Genomic DNA, 17,420 nt, shown 5'->3' on the forward strand with positions numbered 1-17,420 from the left:
TCTTTTTTTTTTTTTTTTTTTTTTTTTTTTTTTTTTTTTTTACTCCTAGATGGAGTCTTGTTCTGTCACTCAGGATGGAGCACAATGGTGCAATCTCGGCTCACTGCAATCCCCACCTCCCGGGTTCAAACAATTCTCCTGCCTCAGCCTCCTGAGTAGCTGGGATTTCAGGCACGTGCCACTTCACCTGGCTTTTTTAAAAAAATTATTTTTAGTAGAGACAGCATTTCCCAACGTTGGCCAGGCTGGTCGCGAACTCCTGACCTCAGGTGAGTCACCCGCCTCTGCCTCCCAAAGTGCTAGGACTATAGGTGTGAACCACCGTGCCCAACCCTACAACTCTCTTAAACACAATGTGGTGTTGTCCCCGTGCTACAGATGAGGGCACTGAAGCTGAAGGTGATTAAGTAATTTGCCCAAGATCCCCTAACTGTTTGAGGTATCCTGTGGGACTCTAAAGGCTGGGCTGAGCAGACTGCACCACCTTGACATCCTTCAATCATGACAGCCCCCGTCACCCTCACAACCCCTACTTCAAGGCTCTGCTTTCTGAACTGGCATCAGTACTTGGTAGAAACCAGTAACATCCATAAAGAGAGAATGCGCCACTTTATCCTGGAACCTATTCTTGCTATCCTTGATTGTCACCACCTAAGCTCAATGTGAGCAACCAGCATGACATTTGAAGATAAAGCCAGCCCCAGAATGCAGAAATCCAAGATCTTGCTGCCCCACCCAGAAACAGGGAGTTTCCAGGACCTCAGGGCTCCCCCATTACAAGGTGAGTCCTGAGGGTGACTGCATGCAGGAGGGGAGAGGGAGATTCTTGGCAGGAGAGTGGGCAAGAGGAAACAGGGAGAGGAAGGGAGGATCTGTGAGAAGCGTGTGTTTTCTCTGCACTAACCAGACCCTAGGGTCTCTGGCTGCCAAAAAGGCTCAGAAGAAAACATTAATTCAATACCACACATTTAATTACACATGAAATGGAATATCTTTAAATGGAAAAGAATAACATTCCTGGAGTTCCAACTGTGCATGTTTGAAGTGGCAGGAGGGAGGGAGAGGGCCAGCTCTGAATCAATGAGGGGGAGGGAGACCACCACGAGGGCAGGGCCCTGCCTGAGCTCACGACAGAAATTCCTGACAGCCCTCTCAGACCTGCTCTCACACTTTCTCGTGGCCTCCTAGCTGAGGTATTGCATAAGAGCATAGCCAGGCAAGCGCATCCCCTGGCCAGCTATAGACCCTCTGTAGGGGTCTCCAGCCAACCCAGTCAGTTCTCCACCTGGACAGAGGAGCCTAGCATGGCTAAACTATTCAAACCACCACTCCCGCAGAGCCGTCCCTGGATGATTTAGAGACTAGGAGACAAAAGGGGATCTCTGGGTTCCTGTAAAGGACCTTTCTAAGAGAAGACATTTTGAAGACTAGAGCTCCAAGAGAAGAATTCAGCAGAATTGTTTTAGAGATCTACAATTTAAAAATTATTCATCAAGGCCAGGTACAGTGGTTTACGCCTGTAATCCCAACAGGTTGGGAGGCAGGCGGTGGATCACTTGAGGTCAGGAGTTCAAGACCAGCCTGGAAAACACGGTGAAACCCCATCTCTGCTAAAAATACAAAAGTTAGCTGGGCACAATGGCACGTGCTTGTAATCCCAGCTACTTGGGAGGCTGAGGCAGAGAATCGCTTGAACCCAAGAGGCGGAGACTGTGGTGAGCCGAGATCACAGCACTGCACTCCAACCAGGGTGAGAGAATAAGCCTCCGTTTCAAAAATAAAGAAACAAAAAATAAAAAGTATTGATCAGATGGTGTAGCAGTGACTTGGGAGTGGACTCCAGGTTGAACGGCCACCAGCACTGTTTGTTTCTGTTGCTGCCCTGGGGCCAGGTTAAGCTCAGCAATTTTCACCTAAGAATGGGAACCTGGATCTTTCTGCTGGCCAGCCCATGCTTCTTCCCAAGGCCTTCTCGGGATTAAGGCTTCCCTCACACATTCTTTTCACAGTTTGACATCTTTTCAAGGAAGCTTTGAAGGGTGCTGGCAGTTGCTCAAATCAAAAGGCCAAAAGTCAAAAGGCATGTGTTGCTTGAGTTCATAAGTTGGGCCCAACGCAGAGTCTGAGACCAAGTAGGTGCTCACTCACTATTTGATGAATGGGAGAATAAGTTAAAACTCCTTCGGAAGCGCTGCTAGAGACTTTAGCAGGGAAAACGTTGCAAAGCAGGAGGAAGAAGGAAATCTAGGGGAGTGGCAAAAAGAAAGGAAAGATGAGTGAGAATGGGCAAAGACCCAAAAAGTTCCCAAGAACAGACTTATTTACGTCCTGGCTCCGAGAATGGCCTGAGGAACCAAGATCGTACTCAAACAGGAGGGTACTGAGACCCACAATCTAACCCTCAGTCTCCGGTGCCCCAGACTTCTAAACAATGCCTCCCGGGTCAGCTCCGAAGAAGCTCAGCAAAAAGCAGGTCCCACTCTGGGGCACGTGTGCACCCTTAGGCTAGAGGTAGCGGTCTAGGACACAGAGACACTGTGTTCCCACCAAGATGAGTACATAAATAAGACACCCTGCTGTTGCTGGAAGCGGTAAGAGAGAGGAGCAGCACAGGACTCTCTGTTCTGGGGCAATTTCCAGCTCACGTGACTTGACTAAAGAAGTTCAGAGACTGAGGCTGAAGTTCAGAGGTGTCTCTGCTCCCCAGTGCCACCCCACTGAGCTCCGCCGCCATGAGCTCAGACACCGACCGACACCCAGGCTCCCGACATCAGCCTCCCTAACCACAGCACACCTGCCCTTCCATACCCACTTCGTGGTCTCCATGTCCTGTCGGCCTTTCCCATGGCAAGAGTACCTCTGGCTCTCATTAAGCAGTGACTGCTTGAGCCAAGAATAAAGAGCAAAAGAACTCCCCAAGGAGAGCTGGAAATGAGACGTTAGGTGCTGAAAGATGAATCTCAGGCTCCGACTGAGAATCTGTCCCTCCAACAACTTGCTGGGCTCCCCACTTCCTCCACCACTTCTGGCCTGATAGTGACAAACCCTCTTCAAAGTCTTCACATGAGGGTCACATCCCACCTCTCGACCTCCCCAGAGGCCCTTCCTCTCCAGCTCCTACCCAAGAATGCTGCCTTGGCCTCTGAACCTTGGCATCTGACTCTGTCCCCCAAGTCTCCCTGTGATGTCATCTTCTCACCAGAACACACAGAGCATAATGTGTTCAAAGCTGTCCCTTCCAGCACCAGAGTTCTGGTGCCATGAGATGCAGCTCTGTGCAGAAAGTCTTGAGGTCAGGAAGAGAAACACCTGTGAGGACCACAGGGGAACCACAGAAGGGGAGGCCAGAAGATCCCAGTCACTCATTCTCAAGACACGTCATTGGCCTTGACAACCGCCCAGAACTGTGGGTCCCAGAGAAAAGTGAGCTGCTTCTGACAGGAGGAGGAGAGAGGGCATTATTTGATCTGTATAAGAGAGGCAGTGGCACACCTTAAAATACAATAGACACAAAGAAGAGAAGAAAGGACAGGACAAGACGCTTGGGAGCAAATACCAGCATCAGAGCAAGGGAGTCAATTTAGAACATGGCTTTGGAACGAGACAGAACCGGGTACAAATTCATATTCAAGGACACATCCTCAGAGGTGGCATTTGGCAATTTATCAAACCAGTCTCAAATACCGTTTGCATGAGTGAAGTTAAGAAAATATCCACCTCATTGACTTGCCATGAGGATTCAACGAACTTGTGTACAGTCATACATGTGGAGCATGCTGAAGGAAATACCAGCCATAAAGGTTCAGGAAGGAATATGCCAATTTCTTCCTCTTACCTGCTCTCTGCTCAAACCTGCAAGGATCCTCCGTGATGATTATTGTTATTATTAAAGGGCTTACTGCATGCAGTTGTGATAGCTTTAAATGAAATAAGAGATTAAGTGTTTAAACCAGTTGGGAGGTGCAGAGTAGGGGCTCAGCAGACCTTAACCTGGAGTATCCGTGTCTTCAGGGCTTTTAGTTTGATATTGGAGAATTCTGATAACCTGGCCCAACTCCCCAGGCTTCGTCCTCACAAATGCGTTAAATAGATCCAACAGATGGACAGGCTGGCCATCCACTGTCCTCTGAGCAACCACGTGAGCTCACGCCTGTGCATCTGTGTCCTAGCTTTCCTCCATCTGGGGTACCCGTCCCCACTTCCCAATCCCTAACATGCAAAATAATCCTGTGTTCTCCATAAGGTCTTTTCCTGATCTTCTTTCTTTCTTTCCCCAGAATGTCTATTCCTTACACAAATATAGGTGGCCTGGGACCACCTCTGCTTATTTTTTTGCCCCCTACATAAGCTCAACTCTGGGGCAGCTCAGAGAAAACCAGCTCAAAACCACCTTGCTAACTAAAGAGAGCAAATGGTGCTGGCAAAGTCCAGCGTTCAATTTTTATGTGACAGCATTTAGTTATACTGGGGCATCAAATTCCAGTTCATTTGTGGATACAGGCCCAGCCCTTAGACATCCGACATTAACCAGGTTCCAGAAGAAAAGCCTGCTGGCCTGAAGAGGTCTGTTTACCCTCATTCTTTCCCCCAGCAATGAACTTAACCATGGAGGAGATTTTAGTTAATGCACAAAGGACCCCAGGAAATGAACAGGTCACCCAGTGAGGCCTCCCACAGAGACCTGGGAGGCCTTTCTGTGGAAAAGTCGAACTTTACTCTTGCTTAAAGCCGGAGGCTCAGACACCAGAGAGAAAGTGCTTCTGAAGGGAATGGAAGGCAGGCCCAGAGTCCACTGAAACGTAGAAACTAATATCCTATGTGGGGTTCTTAACCTTAAGGGTCTTTCTTCAAGGAAGATGGCTAAGCGAGGTGGCTCACGCCTGTAATCCCAGGACTTTGGGAGGCTGAGGTGGGCAGATCACCTGAGGTCAGGAGTTTGAGACCAGCCTGGCCAACATGGTGAAACCCAGTCCCTACTAAAAATACAAAAATTAGCCAGATGTGGTTGCACAAGCACCTGTAATCCCAGTTACTTAGGAGGCTGAGGTGGGAGAATCGCCTGAACTTGGGAGGCAGAGGTTATACAGTGAGCGCAGATTACATCACCCAGGCTGGGCAAGTGAGTGAGACTCCATAACCTCCCCCCACCCCCAAAAAAATAAGAAAGAAAAGAAAGACTCGTCTTTCCTCTTACTCCTTAATCGGGAGCTCCTAGGACATACACCACGTGCCTCCCTTGAAAGGCCTCTTGCCCTCGCACAGCAGGGAAGCTCTCCTGGGCAGCTCTGGTTCCCCCCATGGGGACTTCTTGCCTTCCACAGCTGTATGGAGGGATGGAGGGGCAGAGGGGCTGCAGAGATCAGCATCAGCCTCACCTGCGGATCCCCATCTCCTCTCCCTGACCTGGGGAGGGACAGCTCCCTCTCCCTCCCAAACTCAGCCCAGCTCCCACAGGCTTCCTCTGGAGCCCACGGTGACACAAAGATATCTTTGCTGCCAGCTCATCCCGGCCCCATCTCCTTCCACCTGACCTCTGCATTTGGACACCGTCTCCATCAGACTCTTTTGGAAACCCCTGAAGCCCTCCCCCGCAGACTGAGGAGGCTGTCCAGGAGTCCCGGGAGTCCACGCTGGGCCCCTCTCGAGGTGTATGGTCCCATTGCCCACTCCCACTCCCGGAGCTGGGGCTTCTGCCAGGCACCCTTGCCTTTCCTGCCCCACCCCCACCGCCCTCTCTAAGCCTCTCGGTCTGGCCCTCACCCTGCCCAGCCCTGTATCTGATGGGAAACAAGGTCAGAGGCCAGGGCCTGCGGGTCCCTGCCACGCAGGCACTCCACGTGGGCAGCCTGAGCTCAGCGCTGCCAGCAGATTCGTTCCGCACGGCCTCCGCCATCCCGGATCCGCGCTTCTCCCCCATCGAAGCCCACTCACGCTGCCAGGTGTTTTCCCACCACATCCTCTGAGCTGACTTCCAAGAGTTTCCCCCACACCAGATGTTAGACGCACTGGCTTTCTAGTTTTCTGGCCCGTCTCCTGAACCTCCCCCTGCCCTAGAATTCTATAGAAAACAACAACAACCAAAAAAAAAAAAAAAAAAAAGAAAGAAAGAAAAAGAACTGGTGGAATTGTGAGTGCCCCCATTTGACCTCGGAACCCCACCACTGGCTTGGGAGTCTTGGATCAGGCCCATTTGTATTCACCAAGTTCAAGTTTCTGCCTGTCAGGCACTGGCTAATGTCATTGGGGAATGCTTACATAGATGGTGCTTTGGACCAGAAGGTAATTCTTTATGGTCTTCCTGGTACTGACAGAAACTGGGTCACATAGAGAAGTGTGCGAGTTCAATGATGTCAACGTTATTTTTTTCTTATTATTCCTTGGGAAGATCACAGACAGTCGAGTGGTTGCTGGGACTGTTGGTCAGTGGAAAACAGAACAGGGAGAAATCTTCACTGAATAGCACTAGAGCTGTGCAGCTAATGAACAGCCACCTCTGATTGATAGGCCTGGGCCGCCTTGGATGGCTCCAGAAGAATCAAGGTGAGGCCTCTGGGGCATCAGCCTCAGGAGCCCACATCAAACACACTCAGAAGCTGCCAAAGGAGCCACCCTTCCATGATCTGCCGAAGGAACCTCAACAGCCTCGGGGACCTTTCCTCTCTCCTTTTCCAGAAGCGATTACTGCTTGATATGGTGACATCTACGCATCATCTACATGCTGAGGCCTCCTTGGGCATAGACTACTCCACTATCTCTGCTTTCCCTGGGAACGAGCTCTTCCCACCCGCCCCTCCTCCATGAGGGTTATTGACCTCCATGACCGGCCTGTTCTTTGCTGCTTTCTGCAGCTGCTCGATTCCTGCCAGACCTTTTCTGTGTGTGTGTGCTTTTTTCTCTGAAATAGATCTTTATTGTAGGCTCTCCAGGCAGATGTGAACGGCTCCTTGAGCCCCCACTGTGCAGGGTTCAGGCAGGGCCCACGGCCTGGGCTACCATCCCTCTCCTGCCAGCTCTCAGAGAGGCCAGCCCTTGGGCTCTCTTTGCACGGTCCTACAAATTTCAACTAGGGGATATATGTGAGATGAGATGTGTCCCACACCAGCTCTTTACCCTAGAAACTGGTCTTTCCCTCTACGTCTCTTCTCTATTGACTCATTTTCCCATTTTCAGTAGAAAACGTATGGAGGCTGAATGACCAGACAGCTATACCACCTGCCTCCTGCAAATGAGTCTTGTGTCAATTACACATGGATATTCTCCTCTATAACTTTCCCTTATCTGTGAGACTCTGGAGCAAACACATGTGAATCTCCAGTTACTCCAGCTTGTGCCTTAGGCAGAATGTTTAGGAAATCCAACTTATAAAATCAGGAAGGAATTAAATATTTGGATGGAAGACCAGTCATAGGAAAAAAACGTTACCTGCAACATAGCAAAGCCACTAGATAAATGTTTCATTGAAGAGACTTCCCCCCAAGAAAAGTTTCTAGCAGGCCAGGGTTTGGGAAATGGAATTCGCTGTTCAGTGCCCATGGTTACTAATTTACTGTATGTGAAATGCCATGTCATCTTTTCACCTGATCCGCCATCTACACTGTTTTAACTTAGAGGATGCTAAAAACAAACAGTTTAATAAACAAAATCATCTATAAGTGCATCCATAGTTCCCTGACAGCCACTGTGTCTAGTTTTGTTGTTTTTTTAGCAAGTCCTTTCGCTTTGCATGCACAATTTGCACAATTCTTTGGCCATAGATTTTCTAGGAGTGCGGTAAAGAGGAGTGTGAACTGCAAGATGCAGCACTCCCAGCTCTGCTACTAACCAGCTGTGTGACACTGGACATCTTACTCAACCTCTCTGACATGACATTGCATTTGGGAAGTGCGATCTACTGCTGACACTTGGAAGCAAATGAGTTAATATTTCTCTGTAAACCCCTTAGCACAGTACCAGGCATGGAATGCATGCTAAGACTAAGATTCATTTCTGCTCTGTCACCCAAGGCTGCTCAGTTTGAGCAGCCTTCTGCCCATGGACACAGGGAAAAGCATAAATTCAAAGGTCCTCCCTCCTATAATAACACATCGACTCTACCTGCCCGCCTAAAGCAGGAATCTGTCTGCGGAGATTGGGCTATAGAGGACTCTGATTGTCCCAGGCCATAGGTGTTTAAATGGGGCCTCTGCTCTGCTTACAGAGGCCGTTTGTTATCTGCTACACGCTAAGAGGGTCAGGAGATTGGGGATATAGCATGGCTCAGGGAAGCTGGAGGGCAGCAGGTGGCAGGCACACACAGTGACCTTGCTGAGTGCCTTTCACATTGGCTAGAGAGCCCTAGGGGTGGCTGAATGGGACTGCAGCAAGTGAGCAGCTCTGTGCCTGGGTCTTAACTGAGAAGGGGACGGAGAGAGCTGGAAATGTCCGCCTACACCAACGTCTGCGAGTAACCCTTGCTCCAAACTTGCCAACAGGCACAACCACTGGCCACAGCCCAGCCCCCTGCTTAGTGGTACTGGGCAGAAAAGGGGCCAGTTCAACAGAAGAGATCATCGTTGACAGAGATGGAAACTAAGGTACCAACCAGAACTCTCCCACTTATTTGCTGACAGGTCACCTGTTGGTTCGATCCTTTTCATATTCAACAAATGTGCATTAAAATTTGAAGTGTGTGTCAGGAACTGGGCTAGGGTCTCCAGCAGGGAGTAAGAGACTCTTCTGGCCCTCCTAGAGCTCTCTGGTCTAGGGAAGAGGATAGATGAATCACCAGGGAAATCTGAAAACACTGTAATAAGCACCCTGGTGGGACAGGGAGAGGACCCTTGGGGTACCTGGAAGGTGCCTATATCTGATCTGGAAGTGTTGGAATAGACTACCTACGCTCCCTGAGCCTCCATATCTTTGTGTATAAATGTGAGAATATATGGAAAAATGACTTCCACGCAACAGTCAGATGGAAAGTGTTCTAGCTTTTTCATCTTCCCACAATAGCAATAAAAATGCCCAAATAACATACTGCAAGTTACTCCAGGTACTTACAAACTACGCTGCTCTGTTTTTTGTTGGTGGTGGTAGTAGTGGTGGGTTTCTGATTGTTTTTGAGATGGAGTCTTGCTTTGTTGCCCAGGCCAGAGTGCAATGGCTTTCAACCTCTGCCTCTTGGGTTCAAGCAGTTCTCCCCACCTCAGCCTCCCGAGTAGCTGGGGCTACAGGAGCCCACCACCACGCCCGGCTAATTTTTGTATTTTTTAGTAGAGATGGGGTTTCGCCATGTTGGTCAGGCTGGTCTTGAGCTCCTGACTTCAGGTGATCTGCCCGCCTCGGCCTCCCAAAGTGCTGGGATTACAGGTGTGAGGTGCTCTGTTTTATAGGGCAGGGGTGGGGTCATCATTTAGGGAAAAACTGTCCAGGAAAGCCCACCTTGTTGTGGTTGCCATTTGTCAATTCTCAGGGCTGACTAAGACATCTCTGTACCTGGGGTGGAGCCATGTGGTCTTCTGCCTCCTTACCCAACCCTCATAGCTCCAGCCAACCCGACGCAACATGACCCATGGAGCCAGACTCTCTGGGATAAAATCCAGCCTACACCAATCATTTCACTCTGAGATCTTAGGAAAGTTACCTAACATTTCTGGTCCTCAGTTTCCTTGGCTCTAAAATGGTATGATAATTCTAGAGGCTGCCTCATAGAATTGTTTTGTATACAAATGTGTTAGCATGTGTAAAACACTTGGAAAAAATACCTATTAGGTGAGTACCAAGTCTCGGCTACCATCACCACTGCAATTGTCTCCATATGATTTTCCCCAGGAAGTTTATGAGGATGATGCCTACAGTCCCACAGTGGGAGCATCCACAGACTACATCCCTATGGGACGTTGCGTGGCATCATTAAGAGATTGGGCTAGGCCAGGAGCGGTGGTTCACGCCTGCAAGCCCAGCACTTTGGGAGGCCGAGGCGGGTGGATCATGAGGTCAGGAATTTAAGACCAGCCTGGCCAAGATGGTGAAACCCCATCTCCACTAAAAATACAAAAAGAATTAGCCAGGAGTGGTGGTGTATGCCTGTAATCCCACCTACTTGGGAGGCCGAGGCAGAGAACTGGTTCAACCTGGGATGTGGAGTTCACAGTGAGCCGAGGTCATACCACTGCACTCTAGCCTGGGCAACAGAGTGAGACTGTCTCAAAAAAAAAAAAAAAATAGGAGAGAGAGAGATTGGGCTAGACTCCAACCAAGATTCCACTGCCCTGGCTGTGTAACCTCTCTGAGCCTCAATCTCCTCATCTGCAAAAAGATTTCCTATAGCACAGTGTTGTGTAGGATTGAATAAGACCCTTTAGAGAAATCAGTCAGCAATGTCCACGGAGAGGGGGAAAATGAGCCCTTGGAAAATAGAGTGATTGTACTATTATTAGGTCAACACAGAGGAAACTAACGTTGTGTACTGTGAATACAACCACAGTCACCGCTGTAAGCTGGGGTAACAGACTTCACAGAAGTGAGAAATAAGTCTTTTCACTGCTGCCTCTGCCTCTCAGAGACTATGAAAGAAGACCGAATCATTTCAAGCTTCTATGTGTTCTTTGTGCTGCTAGAAGTTAGACCTGAAGTCGATGGCCCATTGTTTAGCAGAGCACATTAATTAATCTGTGTAAATTCAAAAGTAGGCTCAGCCTGGGAAAGGAAAGAACTAAATTGCTCTGGACCTTAGAGTGCAGTGGCTCAATTTCCCTGAGAAGCGATGAGCGGAGGAAACTCAGGTAACTTGGGAGAGAACAAAAGGGAACTTATAAGCTTGGGGGTGGCCTGTTGGGGGGCTGGCTGAAGGACTTTTAGAATAGAAATGTCTAAGATGTTTTATATGGGGGTTTGTGTTGCTTCATCATAAACTTCCCACGTAACACCAAAATTACAGCAAAAGCCGTGCCACACACAATTCCACACATGAGTGATTTCAGGGGCATAAAATACTGCATTAAATGGCATGTTTCACATACAGGATGAAGTTTCAGAAGAGCAGTGGCCTATATAGGATGCTGAGACTGTCTGTATTGACCCGCTTCAATAAAAGCAAGAACGCTGAAGATTTCAGAAGAAGAGTAAGATAACTTCAGCCTGTCTCAACTCAGCATCCTTAGGGTGGAAGGTGTATTCAGGGTGAAGCTCCACAGATTTCATTTGAAGGATGCTCAGATATCATCTGGCTTGTGAAATCATCATCGTTGTCCAAACCCCGTCTTGCCATCTCCATTTGGGTGTCTAGTGGTCTTTCACATGTAACACAGCCAGAAAAGAACTCTTGTTCTTCCCCTCGAATCTGACTTTTCCCAGGGCATCTGTGTGTGGTAAGCAGCACTCCCACTCACTCAGTGGCTCAAGCCCCTAACCCAGGTGCTTTTCTTGAGGACTCTTTTCCGCAGTGCCCCCAAGCCCATCAGTAAATCCTTTCAACTCTGTACCCAAACAATTCTCAAATCAGTCCACATCTGCAGTAGACTCTCTGCCCCCTACCCTGATGGCACCATCCTATCTCAAGCCACGAGGCTCTCTCACCTGGGCAGGGGTCTCCCAAACTGAGCTTTCATTCTTCTTCCACCCCTCTCTTCAATCCCTCACCCCAACTCTGAGACATAGTCAGTTAACCCGAGTCATCTTTAAAAAACTGTAAAGCAGGAATCTTGATGTTCCTCTCCTGCTTCAATCCCAAGTTTAGAATAAGAGCCCAGTACACTCTATCACTGCTTATGGAAATTGATTCTGCCCAGCCCTCTGAGTACACCTTCAGCCCCTCATGCACCTGCTCTCCACTCTACCCTGTGCCCTTCCTTCTCTTCTTAAACATTCCAAGTTCAGGGTCACCTTAGAGCCATGACAGAAGCCACTGCTTGTCGGTGAATGCTCACTCTCCAACCACTCAACGGAAAGAAGTCACCTCTGCCCAGGACACGGTTTCAATTCTCATGCCTTGCACTGCCCCCATCGGATAATTATCTTCCGAAGTCATCTGTTTGTTTGTCATCTGGTCCCCTAGTGGGCCGGAGCTCTGGCGTCTTGTGTCCCCATCAGTGCTGTACCCGGCACTTCCGCCAACACCTGGTGGACAGTGGCGCTCAACACATATTCGTCAAATAAATGAGCGGTTGCCTTTCTGGGCTTTATTATCATTACTCCACAGGCTCCTGTGACTCTCTGGAAACATCAAATGACAGCTGGAGGTGCAGCACCAACTGAGACGGCTGCACCTAGCCAGATCCGAATTCTGAAACTAAGGCAGACGTGCTGCTTCTTAAATCAGGGCAGTGCCCAACAGGACATCAATCACAGCTCTGAGTTCACATCGAGCTTAAGACAACAGCCATCTAAACACAGATTCTACCAGCAAACACATAAACGTTTAAAGTTATGGAAAATCAGAAGCTCGGGTGTCCATCTTCGTGGGGCATCCCAGCAGCTCCTCAACTTGAGGCCCTATGTTCAAGCTGGAGCTCGATCACAGCATTAACTCATTAAAGCATTGACACCAACAAAACAAGGCCACTGAATCTACTGCAAAGCCCTCAAATACGCTGCAGTTTCATGGGCTTTGCGACTCTCTTCATAGTAATGGCTAAGAGGGAGCCAGGCGTGGATGCTCCGTCAGTCTCTGGGACACAGTCCCAAGGCCTCCTTGCATGGGGCCAGCATATGTCGGCATGGCCACCAAGTTGGATTCTTGGACATGTGGAAAGCTGGACATGAAGGAGCTTGCCTGCTGCCTTTCCACAGCTGCATCCTACTAAAAAAAGTGAGGAGCAGACCCCAAATTAAGCTATGACACCAGCCAAAATTAAGCGTATAGAGTGATTTAGTTCAGCCACAACTCATAATAGTGGAAACAGGCAGGGCTCTGCCTCCTTCATGAATGAGGATCTGTTCATCCGTACCTTGTTTGGGCTCCCTCCTTGAACAAGACTGATCCAGGACCTCCTGTCAAAGGGACCACAGCAAAAATCTCCCAGTATAAATGGACTCGCTCTCAGAGGAGCTAAGGAAATAGGAAGAAATCCTCTTATTTCCCTTGCTCTTCAGTTCTACTTACCTCATCTTTATTTTTCCTCATCTTAGATGAATTAATGGTTCTCTATTTTTCCAAGGTTATAAAGCTTCCACTCAAGCTTTTATCTCATTTTTTCGCATCTACTTTCTGGATGTGGACCCGTCTAGTACTCATCTCTCTTCAATACTATAAACCCCTCTTGCCCACTGACTTCTCACCTACAGAATAGTTTCCCCCCATCCTTCTTATTTGAGGCAGAGTTTCACTCCCTCACACATGCGGGAGTGCAGTGGCACCATCTCAGCTCACAGCAAACTCTGCCTCCCAGGTTCAAGGGATTCTCCTGCCTCAGCCTCCCTAGTAGCTGGGATCACAGGTGTGTGCCACCACACCTGGCTAATTTTTGTATTTTTAGTAGAGATGGTGATTTGCCATGTTGTCCAGGCTGGTCTGAACTCCTGGCCTCAAAGGATCTGCCCTCCTCAGCCTCCCAAATTGCTGGGATTTCAGGTGTAAGACACTGTGCCTGGCCTCCCCCATCCTAATCAAAGTACTCCCTTGGCACCGCCTCCCCTAGAAATTACTCCCTTGTCTGCCTTCATCACCAGACTCACTGACGGGTAGTCTAAGCAGCATGCCATGTCATTCTTCATCAAGAAATGAGGCTCCCCAATCATTTCTCAAGCCTCATTTCACTCTCACTTCTACCACTTCACCCCACGAACTTTACCTGTTATAAAGTCACAGCGATCTCTCATGCTCAGGCCCAACTGATTTTTTCCTAGTCCTCATTCAACAGAAGTGAAGTTCAAATCCTTCGCAGTCTGACTAAATCCTACCTGGACTCTCTAATCATTAGCAGCCTTGCACCTGATGAGATGGGGCAGTCGTTTATCTCGACGGACATAGGTATGATCGGGATTCTGAAATTCTGGAAAGCTCAGGGCATACAGGTACTTATTGTAACATGGCATATGACTTCATTGTGCATGGCCATCTCCCTCTGAAGCAGGGACCGGGTTTGAGTCCTCCTTGTAACCCTGATGCATAGCCTACACTTGGCATTAAGTTTAGAGACTATCATCAAACTGCTGTAATGAAAAGAAGAACATATACCACTGACCCATAAAAAACTCAAGCTACCTATATGAGTAGATTTCCAAAGAATCTGGAGACAGTCCTTCTAGAGAGATTTGTTTTAAAGGAACATGTAATGCCTTAGCTAAAAACTTTTTTATACGAACAAATATTTTGAGCACCCACTTTGCTGGGCATTGGAGCATTAGCAGGTTTGCAGATAGATTGGCATACCAGGTATAGCAGGAGCTGGGGTGGGAGAGGGCAAAGTTAGGCAGGCAGGAAATCAGTCAGGTCTGAAGTGGGCTGCAGTGGTAGGGCCAATTCCTGAGGGTGCAGTCTGCCCTCTAAAAGCTCCTGCTTTCTGAGCTGCAGCATGTCCTGCCCAGGGCATGCCCAGATGGGCTAAGCAATGGATGGACACTGTTGTGTTGGTAAGAGCACAAGGCTTCCCTTTGGCCTGGCCATTAGCAGTTAACTTCTGCTTCAATCCACGTATAACTGCTTCTTCCCAACCCCAGGGCAAGAAGAGAGATGAGCAGGTGCTCAGCCTTCTTTCCCATGCTTTAGTTCCTTGATTCCAGCTACGCTTGCTGCCAGGAGGATGCCAGAGAGCCTCACATGGTGGGCCACACATGTCTGAGTGGGCTTCCAGAGCTGGCATCCACTGTCCCTCCCTCCGCCTGGCAGATAGGAAGGGCCAGCACCCAGGGATCTTGGAATGCACATGGCATCTTGGCAGCCACCTCTAACAGATGACCAACAAACAGCTTGCTTGGGCTGTAGGAAGTGACACAAAGCTAATTGCACTCATTGGTTTCAACTGCAATGCTCCTCCCCAACCCAGCTTTTTCCTCCTTTCCCTGTTGCCATCAGATCTTGATCCCTAATATCACCCCTTTATGCTCATCTGTGCCCCAGCATGTTTGGGCTCTTTCTGCTTCATCTGCTCTGCTGTCTAAAGACCTTTCCATTCCCAGGACTTCATCTTCGGCAGACAAGAGCCTAGGAACTCAGAAGAGGAGAGGGAGAGGATGTATTTCTCCTGCCTGGCCATCTTTGGTCCCATCCATGCTCGCCCTCGGAAAGACACTAAGAACCCTGTTTATTTGAAAAAGAGGAGGAGAGGTGTTGGAACCACAGCACGGGCTTTGCTGTCACCACTGAGGGCTGCTAGAGAGAAAGCATGGCTATCACTTGGCCTCAAAAGCTGCAGATACAGAGAATCTCACCATCAATCTCTTCACCCCTTCATCCTTCCTGTTGCTATGTTCTTGAATTCTTTCCAGCTGGTTGACTTATCTCTGGTTTGTGCCCCTCCCCTGCCTGGAGCCCAGATCAGTGGCTTGGCTGGAAACACCTTTCTGAATCGTCTGTGGCGTTTTACATCCAGCTTCAATCTCTACTGCCATGCCTCACCCGATGTTTTCCTAGGAGGCCACCTGCTTAAAGGCCAGAGCAAGAGGTCAGGATACATGGGTACTGCCTCCCAACCCTCACTCTGACCTTGAGAAAGTCACGGTGTCACGCTTGGTCAGCCCTCTGTAGGACATATGAGATTAGAGGCTTCATTCAGAATCCCATTAACATTTCCGGATTGTGCAGCTCAGAATCCCCAGCCCTAAACGTGGTAAGGCTCTGGCCAGAAGAGCCTTTTGGGGAACAACATGATGTGAATGTTGGCAACACTTTGAAGTCACCTGAGAAAAGGTAATGACCCCTGCATTCAATGACGTTGCATCCTGGGATCTGAAGCAATAATATTTCAGAAGGAGACAGCTTTCCATAGTCAGCTCTCTGTTACAAGATAGCTGTCCGTTAGGAGAATCTACTGGATACCTGCTTGGGGGATCTCTAAGTATCCAGAGGTAGCAAGGTACTGACAGACACACCACCTCTGATGAGGGCTGCCACTGAGCCATCTCCCTTGTTCAGCTTAACCACCAAAAGTACCAAATACCTGTGCTGTTTTTAGATTAATGGAAAAATAATGGAAAAATAAATCAATCCAAGTTTTCAAACAGAGGGTACTAATCAAATAAATCTGGTATGTCCACACAGTGGAGCATGATACAGCCATTAAAAGTCATGCCATGTTTATGAAGGCTGTGGGGAACCTCATTCTCATACATGGACAGGCCTCCACTTAGAATGGTTCAACTTGGGACTTTTCAACTTTACTATGGTGTAAAATTCTTCTGCTTTTCACTTTCAGTACGGTATTAAATAAATTACATGAGATACTCAGTGCTTTATTGATTATAAAGTAAGCTTTGTGTTACATTATTTTGCCCAACTGTAGGCTATGTTCTGAGCACATTTAAGGCAGGCTAGTCTAAAATATGATGGTTGGTAACTTAAGTGTATTAAGTACATTTTCAACTTGTCATATTTTCAACTTATCATGGGTTTATTGGGAAACAAGCCCATGGTAAACTGAGGAGCAACTGTATTACTCTTGGGGTATACACTGGCAAAACCCCATATGGTCAATATATGTAAAACAGATATAACAAATAGCTTATGGGGGTCATAAGTTCCCGTGTTAATATCATATTTAGGTTCAACCATATTCATTGAGTTTCAATATATTTAGGATCAATCCATTGCCATTATTTATAAGAGCAAGCTATTGTGAAGAAATTGAATAAATTTGAATATATCAATACAAGGGGATAGTATGGATCTCTAAAACAACAAGGAAGGAGTTCTCTAAGAGCTGCAAGTAACTGGGGTGGGGACAGGATTATCTTTAAAAGTGCACAATAGTATGTATGATATAGCTGCCATTGTACAAAATAGAGAAAAAATAAGTACATGGCCGGACATGGTGGCTCAAGCCTGTAATCCTAGCACTTTGGGAGGCCGAGGCAGGCAGATCACAAAGTCAAGAGATCAAGACCATCCTGGCCAACATGGTGAAACTCTGTCTCTACTAAAAATACAAAAATTAGCTGGGCACAGTGGCATGTGCCTGTAGTCCCAGCTACTCGGGAGGCTGAGGCAGGAGAATTACTTGAACGGGAGGCAGAGGTTGCAGTGAGCTGAGATTGTGCCACTATACTCTAGCCTGGTGCCCGGCGACAGAGTGAGACTCTGTCTCAAAAATAAAACACATATATTTATATTTGTTGGTATATAATTTGCTTAGATATAATTTGTAAGGACACTCAATAACAGAAATTACTTGTGTGGTAATGGTAGAGGTGCTAGGAGCAACTTGCAGACGAGGAACAGGTGAAAGAAGGGTAGGGCTCCCATTTTATAGACAGATCAATCTATAGCAGGAATTTGAGATAAATAATAA

The 17,420-nt window shown here is 48.1% G+C and overlaps 1 protein-coding gene across 10 annotated transcripts in view; it reads right to left on the reverse strand.

Annotated features, from left to right (window-relative positions):
* Positions 1–17,420, reverse strand: part of NTRK3 (neurotrophic receptor tyrosine kinase 3) — a 381,018-nt gene that overhangs the window by 71,972 nt on the left and 291,626 nt on the right. For 3 of the 10 annotated variants that reach the window (XM_039479826.2, XM_039479827.2, XM_010346819.3), the window contains one exon: positions 1–17,420. This exon is cut by the window's right edge and continues 14,932 nt beyond it. The gene's annotated coding sequence lies outside the window, so the exon portion shown is untranslated. 10 annotated transcript variants of the gene reach the window in all.

The sequence above is a fragment of the Saimiri boliviensis genome, chromosome 5 (genome assembly GCF_048565385.1).
Source record: "Saimiri boliviensis isolate mSaiBol1 chromosome 5, mSaiBol1.pri, whole genome shotgun sequence".
NCBI classification, from domain to species: domain Eukaryota; kingdom Metazoa; phylum Chordata; class Mammalia; order Primates; family Cebidae; genus Saimiri; species Saimiri boliviensis.